Below are 12,527 nucleotides of genomic sequence, written 5' to 3'. Positions count from 1 at the left end.
TCGAAGTGCTGCTGCCGGAATACACTCTCGTCAAGATCCAGGAAGTAAGTCCTCCGTCTCGCATCTCTCACTCTAACCACAAATGAAGAGCCACCCAAGGGAGGGTTGCAGGCTACTCTCATTGTTGACACCCACCGCACTCTATCAATGAGTGATGTCAACTGAGGTAAAGAAAGAGCAGAAATCCTTTACATCGACGTCCATCACGAAGAGGTCATCCATATCAAGGAAGAAAAAAGGTCGGTAAGGCCTCTCTTCCCCAAGGAATTTGCAAGTAAAGGCATAGCCTGTGCTCCTAAGTGGCCCAAAGGGGCTGCTCGTGCAAAAGGAAAGGGAGGGCTAGGCCAATCCTAAATCACATGACCCCAAGGAACAAGAAACACCTCGCCACACGAGTGCTTCAAGTTCGGAAAGTAGAATTGTGCCTAGGCTGCCAAAAAGAAGGTCATCCGAAGTAAAGCGATGGAAGATCGCCTATCGATTTGCACAGCGCATGCAGGTGCTGCCAGTTCACTTAGACAACCCCAAAGCAAAGGTGGTAAGGAGGTTCCCATGTCCTAGAGAGGAGTGGTTTGGCTATTGTACTCATTGTTTTAGAGGGAGGGTAGAGGGTCTTCCTCTGCTCCCCGTACAACTCATCCTGAAGGAACTATCTACCACGGGTGAAACCTAGTGGGCCGGAGACGAGTTACAACTAAATGGTGTGGAGTCCATGCAACAAGCCGACTACGATAACTACTTACAACTGTTACTAGCTAAAAGGCTAGGAGTGGTCAAACACATCACCATCACTCCGTACATGCTGGGCAATGAAGGGAAGGTGGATCCTATGAAGGGCGATGACCTCCTGTGGATGTGCCAACTTGTCAACACCGGCATGGTAAGGGTGTAAGTAAGTACTCTACACTCTGTGCATCATGGATAATGGACCAACCGCTTTCCGTATAGATTTCTGCAACACATGCATGTAAATATATATGTAGATAGGAAAATCTTCTATCAACAGAAGATTGTGTATTTGTTTGGTGTTGCGGTGCTACGAGAGATCCTTAGCTCCCCAAACCCTATTATCCTCCCCTTGTTGGATTACCCTCACTCTTTCAATGTTTTCATTTTCATCCTGTTCTGATCTATCCACCCAGCCTTGTAAGAAAGCCGCTATAAGCTGCTAAGTCATTCGTGTTTAAGAAAAAAAAAAGTTTGAAAGAAATCTTTTTTTTTTTTGCAATGGCAAATGTTTCCTTCCCAACCTTCATAGGTAAGCTGGGGAAAGATGTTTCAGATTTCCTGGATAATCTTGAAATAGCATGTGTTGTCTCTGGAAGGGATGATGATGCTTCGTGTCTACACATTTTTCCGCTGCTAATGAAAGTGGAAGCAAGATCATGGTACAACGCCTTGGTGCCAGCCACCAAGGAGAGGTAGGATCTACTAAGAGTAGCATTTCTAAGGCGTTTTGGAGAAGGCACCACATCCAAGAAACTATGGCAATTGCTGATGGAGTTGGAGCAAGGAAGTATGACTAAGTATGAAACATACAAATCAAATTTTGTGGATCTATGGGCCTGTCGTGCAGCTTCGCTCCCATTCTCCCATTTTTTTCACGCTCAATACATATACTATATACATGTTTTCTTAGCTCCCTTTGGGCCTTTGGATTCAAAAGGAGCCATGGAGCATATCAAAAGGATAATGGATCTCTTACAATTGGGACCTTGGGGGCAATGATAAAGTGCTAAATACAGCAAACATGAAAAAACTGGGTTTAGCTTTATGTCCTCTAGAAACCCATAGAAACTACTCAATAACTAGCCACGTTTGTAGTCTATGATTAGATATGGTTACTACCTACAAAATATACACAATTGGCCTAAGAAACTAGCAATATTGAAAAAGTTAGACTTGCTACTCTAAAATGTATCGTATTCTTCAGCAATCGAAAAACTCAACCATCATCATACACTATGCTATATAGCATATTAGGTCCCCCAAAACTCAAGGAAGATTAGCTTTATGTCATACATTACACTTACACAATCAAAATTGAATTTGGATATCAAGAAAGCCACCAAAAAAGTCATACAAGTGCTAATTTTGGCCAAAAAATAAGATTATGCAGTTCTTGTAAATTGGTCATAACTTTTAATTTTAACACTTAGCTCTCCCTACAAGCATCAAAACATGTTGAGAACTATGAAGGCCTAACCTCTAGTCATCTAAACCTCACAAACATGAAGTTTAGAGTGGTATAGTTGCCAAAAATTGAAAAAAAGCCAAAAACAGGACCCGTTTTTTCACACAATTTAGGTTCAAAAATGTTGTGCAAGAGTAGGGTTAATGGTGAGATTGATACTCCAAAAAAAAATGCTAAGTTTTTTTCAGCTCATAAGGCAACTTTGTGGATATATAGCACCTAGAAATTAATTTTCATACTCTTCAAATAATTCAAGCAAAATGGTCACTTAACAGGACACAAAAGTGTCCAAGGACATAAAAGTGTCATGTTACCATTCTAGTGTTAAAGGGCCAACTGATGCCTTAATGATGCCAAAATGAGTATGCTTGAAGTTAGCACAAATGGAAGATTATGATCCAGAGCTGCAGTGCTTGAATTGCTCTAACAGCCTGTCTTTACGGCTCATTGATTGGAGCTACGATAAGAAGTTATGGCAGTTTAAACTTTAAGCCGATTGCAGATCCATACCAGATTGGGCAACTGCAGCTGAGAGGACATAAATGAAATGAATGCATGGTCCTCTAGTGCTCACTTTGGCGAGCGCGTCGGTCTTTTCAGATCAGTGATCGGATTTACGATTGCCAAGATATTGGCCGTTACAGATTCATCGGGGGTCGGTTCCGTACCGGTCCGATCCGCTCGGTCGGTGTGCCATCTTGGAATTTTGGGCTTCAACCATGGAATTTTGGAATGCGGCAACAATAATAGCTTGAGGAGTCTCATGTTTGAGATTCCATTTCATGTTGTGCTTGGGCAGCAATAGTTGTGATTGGCAATGCCCAGCTAGCTGGACTAAAATTCACGAAGATATTGTTAGTGAAGGACTGTGGGGGAAAGATGTCGTGCTTGGCATTGCTTTGCTCAATGTGGTGCCCATTAGGAGGCGATATGACTAATGTGACCACCAAGGGCCATTGGGTTGCCCAAGGGGGTAGGACCACTACCCACCCAAAATATGGCAAGGCTGCCCATTAAAGAAAATAAGGGCTTTAGTGTGTAGAGGAGAAAAACAAAAAGAAGCATGGCGAGATGCCGCAGGTAGGAAAATTCAAGCACAATGGAGATGGAGGAGCTCGTGAAGGCCGCAACATTGCTCGGGGGATAGTGAGCAAGAGATGAGTTTTTCTCAGCACGACGGCGCGATGCTATTCGGCAGTAATCCCGCCTCATTTGGCGTTGTCCGCAAACCGCCATGCCACATCATCTCCTTTGGTTCACGCCTTAGCAATGGCGGCGTCGTCATTGCTAAAGGCTTAAAAAAAGAGTTTTATTTTGTAGGGCATAAAAATGGAGAGCAGGGTTACGAGGGGGGAAGGCTCAGAGGAAGCAAAGCTCCCTCTCTCTCGCTCTGATCCTCGGAGCAAGCCAAGGTGATAAGGTGAAGGCAAGCAAGCAAAGCTTGAGAAGGAGCTTGAAGGCAAGCTTGGTTGAACCAAGATCGAAGCTTGAGAAGAATCTTGTCGAGGCTTGAGCAAGCCAAGGCGAGAAAGGAAGATCGAGGTCAAGGCAAGCAAGAAAAGAGAAGCTTTTTGAAGCTTGAGCAAGCCAAGGTGAGAAGAGGATTACAAGAAAACAGAGAGCTAGAGCAAGCCAAGAGGAGAAGGGCTTGTCCAGGCAAGCAAGTGGAGCTTGAGAAGGGTAAGCTTGTCGAGGCAAGCAAGCAAAGAGAAGCTTTTCAAGGTTGAAGCAAGCAAGTAGGTCGAGAAGAATCTTGTCAAGGCAAGCAAGCAAAGCAAGAAGAGCATAAGGCAAGCAAACAAGCAAGAAGAGAAGCTTGATTGATGATCGAGGGAGTGAACTGAATCGAAGCTTGCAAAATCCACGGGCAATTGGAGCAGTTGAAGTAACATAAGAAAATTTTCATCATCGACATCAGTCCGAAGGTTGATTAAGCATTTTGTTAAGTCTGACGTCGTTAATGGCCCGGTTAATCCTATAAATGGGAGCTTAAACCCCTAGTTATCAGTTGATCCGAGTGACGGTCCTCAAAAGTAATATTCAATTAATTGATGATTGTGGTGATTGCCAGAGCTGCCAGTGTCTCTTGTTCTCTCTCTTTCTCACCTCCCACAACAAGAGGCCCGGCGCCTGTCCGCCAGCTCACATAGCGAACACATATCCCCCAACAATGATGGGTTGCATCACTGAGGGAGGGTGAAGGGGCACCCAATTTCCTAAAGAAAGATCAGTTTGTGGCTTGTTTATGGACAATTCTTAAAGAGAAGGTGAAGGGAAGGTTTCTTGCTACATATGAGGTAGCAGTTGAAGTAGCCCGCCTTAAAGATAAGAAGCTATGTCTACAAGCCAAGACTACCAAGAAAGACAAACTGGGAAGGGCCCCGACCAGACCTAGCTGCACCTGCAGCAATCGTCTAGAGGAATTAGCCACAGGAACCGGCTGAAGATCAACAAGACCTGCTCAATCAAATCACCAACCAACTAGAGAATCTTTTAGTACATCTGGTGCAACAAGTGCATGCACCTGCCAAAAATCCAGAGCAAGGAAGAGGGCAGCAAAGACAGAATTAAGACTACCATTGTTACAACTGTGGAGAAGATGGCCATGGCATGCACTATTATGCCACGGCAGATTCACTAATAGTACTAGGGGGACGCCACCTACGTGCAACAAAATTGCCTTTTCAACCCCTACATATGGGACCCTCCTATGTAAAATCTATCCATTTGGACTTAGAAAACCCCCCTATTGTACACCATATGGTAACCCTTAGTGAATACCCCGTACATTGTCCTCATCCAAGAAGGAACAACTTCAATACAGGAGGAAGAAAGAATCAGATATCTCCACCAAGGTCGAGACCACCACCGTCCAAGCAACCAGGGCGGATTCCACCGATCCAAATCCTACGATCATCCATAAAACCACCACCACCACTGCAACCTCTCATTCCACCGCTACCTCCACTACTTGCTGGAACCAAGCAGTAAGTGTCATTAGCCTTGAAGCTAAAGGAACGTAAAGGTAGAAGAGTGTGTCAAAGAGAAGGAAAAAGGAAAAGAAAAAGTAGAAGAAGTGGATGCCATGGGAGTGAAGCGCACCAGGCATGAAGAGTCCTCTCAAAGGGAGGAGAAGATGAAACTAAAAGGAGAGTGTAGCAAGCATGTGTCTAAGCCTTGACGGAAGATCGACATCGTGGATTTTTTGCTGGGTGAGTATGCTAAACCATATGACCTAGTTCAACATGTATTAATGTAGGGTCCCAAGATAACCTGACCCCAATTACTCCATCTTGCACCAAGGATGAGGAGACAGTGGATGAAGATAGTAAGTACAAAGAAGTCAATACCAAGGATAGTTGGGGCTATCTCCAGGAGGAATCTTGATGACATCCTACCTCTTATGGATGCCCACATCAAGGGGAAACGTATCTCAAAAGTTTACATAGATGGTGGTGCACATATATGCGTCATGAGTGAGAAACTGATGCACATCTAGGCCTAGAGGTGAGCTAAAATGGCAAATAACATCAAAGAAGTGCATAGGCATTGTGAATACAGTCAAAGTGAAGGCATTCAACACATAAGTGGAGGTAGACATTTTTGTCATGACACACAAAGGGGAGGGCTACCCTATCATTCTTGAAAGACCATGGCTCATGGCGATGGAGGCTAAACAGGACTGGAGTATCAGAATGATCCAAATGAAGGATGCTAAATGGAAGCCCATATTCTATGACATGAAGATTGGGAAGCAATGCAACATGATCTTGGAGGCACTGGAAGATGTGTTCACGAGTGACTCTTTGACCACCTTAGGAGAAGAGACGATAACAATTGAGCTAAGTGATAGTAGCATCGAAGTGGTGGGAGTCATCCTCAGAGATCCAAAGAGATTGACACAATTTGAAACACCATTGGAGAACGAAGAGGGACCATTAGGTGAACAACAAATGGTGGATACAAGTAAGTTACATCGGATGCTCTTCAGTGAGTTAGCTAATGAAGAGAGATAAGAATATATCTCTATGCTAGGTAACTTCACCACACTGTTCATTGATGGTTATGACAAAATCACAGGCATCATAGTGGTGCAACACCACATAAGGATCAAGGAAGTAAGTAATCCTATAGTGTTGGGGGGTTGTCGCATAGCTTAATCCACCGACATAATGTCAAACCAATGGATCGATAACCCGTCTAGTGCATGGAGGCATGGAATCACTAGAAATGCAAGAAGAGGATCCTAATCAAGAGAGTTAAGAAGAAGAGAAAGCTATGGAGAAGGCTAATCACTCAATGCCTACTCTCTAATCTTCTTTAATCTCAACAATCAAGAGGAAAATGGGTGCACACTCTCATCAATCACACACACACATCAATCAAAAGCTCAATGAGCTCACAAATAATGTAAAAGTGAAGATAAATGAGAGAGGGAAACACTAATTAGAGACTAATCAATGCTTAACTACACACCATAAACACAATTGACAAAGAGAAAGAAGAACAAGAGCACTTAGCTTTCCATTGCACGCCATAGAAAGTAGGTGAGCACAAGAGGAAGCTCCAACTCCAAACGTCTTCACCTCTATCTTCTCTACAAGCTTTCCATGAAATCTTAACTCACTTGAGGATCCCTAAAAAATGACCTAACTTTCACTTTTATACCTAGGGCATAAAAATATGTCCGGCCGCCCATGAGATGCATAGAATTGTGTGCATCTCTATAGCTCCTAGGCATCATGGTAACATCAAATATACAAGCTAGAACTCATGTAGAGCCCGTAAATATGTCAAAAGTACATATACAAAATGATGTATGTGTCAAAAAATGAAGCAACGTATGCTAATACATCATAAGAATATGCTAAAAATAGCATAGCTAAAGGTCATCTGCTACTTTGTGTTTGCGCTACCAAACACTGCCCCCCTCCTCATCTTTGTCGTCCCTAACAAAGCCATGTCCTGGTAGATGCTATGTGAAGAATGGACCTGAAAAAGAAAAAGGCAATGAGGTAGCAAGCTGAATCATATGGCAATAAAGCATAAAGGAAAGGAAAATAATGTATGTGGTAATGAATGAATACAAATAATTATGGAATGCTACACTGCCATTAAGGACAAATAAATTGCACTTGTGTTGAAATTAATTAATCAAAAGTTTTGGGCTTATGGATGAGTCTATCAATTAGTTAATTAGAACTAAAGGTTAAAACAATTACTCTAGTACTAGCTAAGTTAGAAATATTATCTAAATGTAAGATTCCCTATTTATGTTTTTTTAGCTTTGATTAGCTTACTAACTCTCACAACTCCAAACAAAAGCTTGAATTTTTTACTTGAAGCTCAATGGAAGTCTCTTTCATGTCTTTTTTTCTTTCTTTTCTTTTTTTTCTTTTTAAAACATGTGTGTTTATTTTGTATGCCTAGGGTTTTTTGCTTCTCAAAACAAAGTGCCCACACTGGGAACCTCTAGGACTCTAATACCATAGGCAATACACTGAAGCTGGGATTTCTCTTCCAACTTTTTCTTCCATTTCCTTTGTATTCTCACTAGTGGTTGTTGTTGTTTGAGTGAGCAAGCCTCTCTATGCTTAAAACACTCCTAAGGTCTCAAACACTCAAATAATATTTCCAACTAAGACTAGTGGTCAAGTGAATTGGTTAACCTGAAGTCACAGTCTCCTAACATCAAGGCTCATCAATAAGATTAAACTTAAGGTGAATTAACTAAAGCAAAGACAAGTTTATACATCTTTAATGGAAGATAAAAAAACATATCTAAATGCACTCGATCAAACCATGGAATACAACAATCAGCAAACATAAATCTCCACAAACATAAATATCCACAAACATAAATCATGGAAAGTAGTATACCTGGAGATATGTGCTGCATATCCTCAATAGCCAAGGAAGAAAACATGTGAAGCTGGAACTCGAGATGTCCATGCTGTGTGAAAGCTAAAGTCCATCTATGCTGCAAAATCATAAACAAAACACTACCACTTAGCATAGAAGTGGAAGTTTTATAACCTAAACACAAATAAAAATAAATCCTAAACTAAGGTCTCAAACCTGGATGTCTAGAGGGAAAAAACCAAAAGGGAAGAAAGTGCCTCTAGCATATGCGCATGTATCTAGTGCACCATAGTCAATCTGTACAAGTCAAGGGTCTGGTGCAACTAGGAGGGATAAGAGAACTCTCTCCAAACAATAAAACCTGTAGTCTCCTAGCTCTCTCTATAATGGTCATCAATTGGCTAGCACCTAGCTCCATGTCAATGGTAGAATCTATAGCACAAATAATGGATCGAGGGATAACATCAATCTGTGACTGTGTGGTCAATGAACTATGTGGCTCAAGATCCCTGAATGGCTGATTGTTGCCAAGCTAAAAGTCAACAACATGGTCAATGGAAACCTCAGACAAGCTATGACTAGTGTCAACCTATGATGTGATAGGTGGTTGGCTCTTTGGTAGCCAAATCTTCAATCCCTTCAATCTCATGAGGAGGTCATTGGGAGATTTCTTCACATGTGAATGTAAAGATCTCTCTCTCTGACACAGTCTCTGTGGTCGTGGTCTCTCTAAAAATGATCTCTAAGATCTTCTAGAAGGTCTAGAAATATCTCTCAAGTCTCTCATAATCTCTGTGGTCGTGGTCTCTCTAAAAATGATCTCTAAGATCTTCTAGAAGGTCTAGAAATATCTCTCAAGTCTCTCATAATCAAATGTGGTCGTGAATGCTCACTATGTGCTACAACCCTCATAATAACTCTGTGCCTCTAGTGATCGTCTAGATGTGCACCAACCATGTGATAATCCATCATGTGTAATTTGGCTCTCTATCCACACATAAGTGTCATCACTAGGCAATGGTCTCATCGATATCTCTTCCCGTGGAACATATACTCGTCGAGTCCTATAGGAAGCTCTGGGTGTAGATATATATATCTGATGTGGAAGGGGTAAACTCCTTGGTAGCACTACTCTGAACTCTATCTAGAGAAGGCTCTAGTGCTCGCTCAGAATCAGACAATCCTTGTGGTCTCCAATAGAATCTCGCAGGTACTCGTCTATCCTCATGATGTAAATGTCTAGAGGTCATACTAGTCTGTGTAGGCTCAATGATATGTGGTGTGGACTCTATATGTGTGGTATTTGTGTGGTGGTCTAGAGGAACCTCATGTGTCAGTCTCTGCAATTGTATCTGCTCGCTCTATGATCGAGGAATGAGATCGTGTCTCTGCAAGAATAGATGGCTCTATGGAAACATCTATGTGATGTGGGTGCTCTGTAGGTGAATCAGTCACTAATGTATTACTCTGTTGCACATCATGATGATGAGAAACACATGTTAGCTCTATGTCATCGGTCTCATGTTGATTTAAGCTATGAAGCTCACTCTGTGGTAGGCTAAGCTCAAGAGCTCCATCTAGGGGTGGCATAGTCCTAGTAATATCTCGTAGAGGATCACAATCACTCATGGGTGTAGGAGGTGATCTATGACCAGACTGGTGGGCTAAAGCTGTAGTAGGTAGTCTAGTGCTACAATGTGCTTGATCGATCAATGATCTAGGTGTGTATCTCACTCCAATAGTCAGCACATAGAACGAAAGCATGGCAGTCACTCTCTGGAATAACTCACTAGATGTGCTAGACTCTCGTGTGTATCTACATATGCCTTTGTCTGCTCAAGTCTATACAACTCTACCAATGTGGGATGAGTATGCGTATCATATGATAAAGGCTCTATGGTCCATAAGTCAATATCAAACATCGGCAAGTACATCGCATCATACTCATCTCTAAAAGATCCTGGCATGCCTGGGTTAGGTATAACTCGCACTAACTGATGTGTGGGAGGATCCTGAACGAAGCGCTTGAGTTTTTGAAAGAAACTCGATCAGCTCAGATCATGAAATATGCATAATCCCATCCTCTCACCAAACAAGACTAGCATAGGTCTATCTATCCGTAGAGTAGTGGCTAACTCGTGTAGCTCATCTCTCATCGTAGGACTCGTGTCACTCATCAAAACTATAGCCCCATGTGACATAACTCTCTCATGGTCATGTGATCCTGAAACATCAATATGGCTCAATGTTGTGGTCGTAACAAGCTCTCTAGGTAAATGCATGGTATGCTCCGTCACCAAAGGCTGTGGATGCTCTCTCATGGGTCGGCAATGTAATCGTCTCATAGTCAATGGCTCTATGTGTGGTGCACTCACGGCGGGTGCTCTTATCTCGATGACTCGTGGTGGCTCTGATCGCATCGTAAACATAGACTGTGAAGTGCTCATCATGCCGAATCTAGCTCTGTGTGGTGTCTATGAGGACTCTGATGTCAATCTCATCACGGTCTCTATGTGTGGCTCTCTCAATAACTGCTCTCGAGACTCTTCAATCTCCAGTGTCAACCTAGATCTATGGTCATCGATCGAGTCCTGTGGAGCAATAGGTCTAGGTAGAAATCCTGGAGGTGGTCTAATGGGTGATCTCGCTGTGTATGTGGACTCAAGCTCAATGCGGACACTAGATGTAGGTGATCTAGGGCTAGGGATAGGTCGATAAGGTAGGCCAAAAATCATCGTGTAGGTACTATAATCATCAAGGCCATAATAGGTCCTACTACCCATGGATCTACCAAAATCTACCTGAGGCTCTGGTATAGACATCTCTGACTCTCTCAAATACATGCGTGCATCATCATCAACATACAAAAAACTAGCATGCATACGCCGTAACTGGACAATCACTGGATGGTATCGTGTGTCTGCAACATCCTCTAGGGATGGTACTGGGATCTCATGTCTAGAATGGATATTTTGTACTCTATAGAGTACATCTAAGAAATCTATGAGATGATCAGACCTCGTGGGGTGGGCTCCGGCTCTAACTGACTGAAAAGCATGAGTAGAGTATTCATGAGGCTGAAGCCTCACAAAATAGAAATCGGTATATCAATCTCGATAACATAAATGTCTCTCGTACTCTCCTACTAACCATAGCAACACCAAATCGGAACCTCTCAGGGCCATGGTCGTCATCAATCTAGAGAGTGCAAATACTCAATGATCATGTGGAAGCTCACTATGACTGATCTAGATCTCTCAAGGAATAGCAAGCAATATAATAAGTGTATGGCAAGATCGTGATGTGAATGGTGTGATCAAATGAAACTGTCACACGGGTGACCTATAGTCAATCATGCATGATAATAGTGGCTCATAAGTCACATCACAATGATGTCAATGTGTCGAGAGTCCACTAAATTCTACAGTGTGTTATGTCAAACAAGTAAGCGAATCAGTAAAACGACTCTCTAGACATATGTACTCTCAGTGTCTAGTCGTGCATAAATGCGCGCCTGAACGAGGTATATAAGAGAAAGTATAAGAGAGAGATCCTTGTAATACAGGGTCCGAAAGAGACCGACTAGATGCTCACATGCATGGGACGCCTACAAAAAAAAAAAACAAAAAAAAGTTTTTTTTCTTGGGTTTTTTTAAATTCGGACGCCCATGCACACACTCTTTTTATTATCTTTGTTGACTTTGTTTCTCTTTCTCTCACCTAGATTCTTTTCTCACATGCCTTGTCTTTCGTTGACTTTACTCCCTTTCCACACACCTAAAACCAAGCATGCACATGTGCTTGACCCCCCACCCCCTTTGTTTTTTTGTGCACTACACTTTACACACACCCAAATTGAGGATGGTACACACCCCTCTTAAATGATGCACACACCTAAATCAAGTAAGTGCTCACACACTCCTAAATCAAGTAAATGCACACACATCTAAATCAAGTAAGTGTACACACACACCTAAATCAACTAAGTTCACACACACCTAAATCGAGTAAATGCATGCACACACACATCCAATTTAATTAAGTGCACAAACACACCTAAATTAAGTAAGTACACACACTGTTACGAGAAGTGAGACGTATGCGCGTGCGAAACTAAAAATAGGTAGTGAAGTGCGTACACGCTCAATTTTTTAAAGAATTTTTTACAATTAAAACTTCAAAGTTACACCCAAAATCAAATTTCTATGCATTTTGCATCCAAATTAGGTCAATTTTTGCTTAATTTTGACTAAAAATTAGCATAATTAGTAATAGAATTAAGCTAAATTAAGCATATACAATTGATCAACACACTTTGAACTTTGCAATTCAACCAATTTCACATAAATTTGCAATCAATTACAAGCCCAATTAAGTGTACACACACAAGCATAATCAAGCACTAATCGCTAATCAATGCACACACAATCTAGCAAAAATTGGGCAGCATTTTGACGCAACTTTAGCAATG

General features: G+C 41.9%; 1 pseudogene; it reads right to left on the bottom strand.

Moving 5' to 3' along the window:
* Positions 1-10,530: 10,530 nt before the first annotated feature.
* On the bottom strand, positions 10,531-11,241 carry LOC147465717 (uncharacterized; annotated as a pseudogene).
* Positions 11,242-12,527: the final 1,286 nt, after the last annotated feature.

This window comes from Adiantum capillus-veneris, chromosome 1 (genome assembly GCF_014529385.1).
Source record: "Adiantum capillus-veneris isolate H3 chromosome 1, ASM1452938v2, whole genome shotgun sequence".
Lineage (NCBI taxonomy): Eukaryota > Viridiplantae > Streptophyta > Polypodiopsida > Polypodiales > Pteridaceae > Adiantum > Adiantum capillus-veneris.
The sequence above is the reverse complement of the archived record's forward strand: the minus strand, read 5'-3'. Positions and strand labels throughout refer to the sequence as shown.